The following is a 2,241-nucleotide window of genomic DNA, read 5'->3' as shown; positions in this document are numbered from 1 at the left end:
CAAAGAGACCTTGTCAAGTTTTTGGCGCCGTTGCCAGGGAGCTAGGCGTTTAGAGATACTTTGCACTTTGTTTTCTTAGCTATTTCACCACACATTCTATTTCATGTCTTTTTATTCTATCATTGTTCTGATTTTCTTTTTCTTTCTTTTTTGTGCAGCTCCAGGTTATGACCCGAGGGAATCCATCAATATTGATTGAAGGAGACCCTGATCTTAAACGTACACTTAGAAGAAAAGGGAAAGAACCTGTGTAAGAACGAGCATAATTCAGCTGATTTGGAAGGAGAGGAATCTAAGAACATGGCATAACAGAATGAGCAACAGCGAACACTATTTGATTATGCCAGACCTTCAGTGTTGGGGACATAATCGAGTATTGTGTGTCCCCCGATTACAACTCAGAACTTCGAGCTAAAGCCGGCATTCATCCATATGCTGCAGCAGTCCGCACAATTCAACAGTTTGGCCGATGAGGATCCAAACAGTCACATAGAGAGCTTTCTCGAGGTGTGTGATATGATGAAGATAAATGGTGTTACGGATGATGCCATCAAATTGAGAGCCTTCCCATTTTCCTTGAAAGGGAGAGCGAAGCAGTGGCTACACTCATTACCTAGAGCATCAATCACTATATGGGTGGAGATGGTAGAAGCTTTTCTAGCCCGTTATTTTCCTCCCGGAAAATCAGCAAAGCTTAGGAATGAGATCTCGTCCTTTGTTCAGTTGGAATTGGAGTCTCTATTCGAGACATGGGAAAGGTTTAAGGAGCTCATGGTAAAGTGTCCGCAACACAGATTCCCGAAGAGGATGATTGTTCAAACCTTTTATAATGGTTTGAACCCGAGTACAAGGCAACTCTTGGATACGGCAGCAGGATATACCTTATGTAGCAAAACCCCCGGTGAGGCTCGTCAATTAATTGAGGAAATGGGGTTAAATAGCTACCAATGGAATGCTAGGGAGAAGAAAAATGTGGCCGGTCTCCATGAAATTGATGCGGTAACCTCATTGGCGGCGCAAGTAGAGAGTCTTAGTAAGAAGCTAGATCTCATAGCTTCGAATAGAGTTATGGCCGTGACCAATTGCACCGGTTGTGGTGGAGGACATGCTCCCTAAGATTGCCTGATCGATATTGGTGATGTTTCTTCAATGGAAAACATTGACTTTCTAGGTAATGGCATGAGACCTCAAGGGAACCCATATAGCAATACTTACAATTCAGGTTGGAAGAATCATCCCAACTTTTCATGGAGTAATTAAGGACCACAAATGGCCATGGGGCCACCGGGTTTCCAACAACAACAACAAGCTCCTCAAGTGGAAAACATCATTTCAGGCTTGGAAACCCGAATGACGGATTTGGAGAAGCACTTGGCTAGATTTGTTCAATCTGCAAATACACGGTTTGAATCAGTCGAGGCTACACTTCGCAATCACACCGCCTCTTTGGACAACCTTGAAAATCAGGTGGGGTAAATTGCGAAGTCTCTCTCCGAAAGGCCACATGGAAGTTTACCAAGCAATAAGGAAACCAACCCTAGAGAACATGTGAAGGCGATCACTTTGAGAAGTGGTCATGAGGTTGAAGGGAGGTTTATGAGTGAGAAGCCGAAAGAACACGCACCCGAGGTTGTAGAGGTTGAGGAGGGAGCAAAGAAAGAGAAAGAGGTGGTATCCCCACCTTTCAAGCCAAGAATCCCTTATCCCTCTAGATTGAAGAATGACCAAGGGGATGAACAGTATAAGAAATTCCTGAGTTTATTCAAGCAACTCCACATCAACATTCCTTTTGTAGAGGCATTAGCTCAAATGCCTAAGTATGCGAAGTTCCTAAAAGACTTGTTGACCAACAAGAGGAAGTTGGAGTAGAGTGCTTCAGTGTTGCTAGATGCTTCGTGCTCGGCGATGCTACAAACGAACATGCCGAACAAGAAGAAAGACCCGGGAAGCTTCATCATTCCGTGTAACATCGGCATCTTAGGTGAGGAGATGGCATTGGCGGATTCAGGGGCAAGTATCAACGTCATGCCATACACTTTTTTTCAAAAGCTAGGCTTGGGAGAGCCTAGGCCTACTCGGATGACTTTACAATTGGCGGACTGAACAGTACGACATCCGAGAGGCATCATTGAAGACGTGCTTGTCAAGGTGGACAAGTACATTTTTTTGGTTGACTTCGTAGTGCTAGATGTCGATGAGGATGCGGATGTACCCTTGATACTTGGGAGATCGTTCTTGCGG

General features: G+C 44.5%; 1 non-coding gene across 1 annotated transcript; it reads right to left on the bottom strand.

The window, feature by feature from the left end:
* Positions 1–690: 690 nt before the first annotated feature.
* LOC120259618 lies at positions 691–797 on the bottom strand. The gene has a single exon (XR_005536175.1). It is a non-coding gene; the product is annotated as a small nucleolar RNA R71 (small nucleolar RNA).
* Between the last annotated feature and the right edge of the window lie 1,444 nt (positions 798–2,241).

The sequence above is a fragment of the Dioscorea cayenensis genome, chromosome 4 (assembly GCF_009730915.1).
Source record: "Dioscorea cayenensis subsp. rotundata cultivar TDr96_F1 chromosome 4, TDr96_F1_v2_PseudoChromosome.rev07_lg8_w22 25.fasta, whole genome shotgun sequence".
Classification (NCBI taxonomy): Eukaryota; Viridiplantae; Streptophyta; class Magnoliopsida; order Dioscoreales; family Dioscoreaceae; genus Dioscorea; species Dioscorea cayenensis.
The sequence above is the reverse complement of the archived record's forward strand: the minus strand, read 5'-3'. Positions and strand labels throughout refer to the sequence as shown.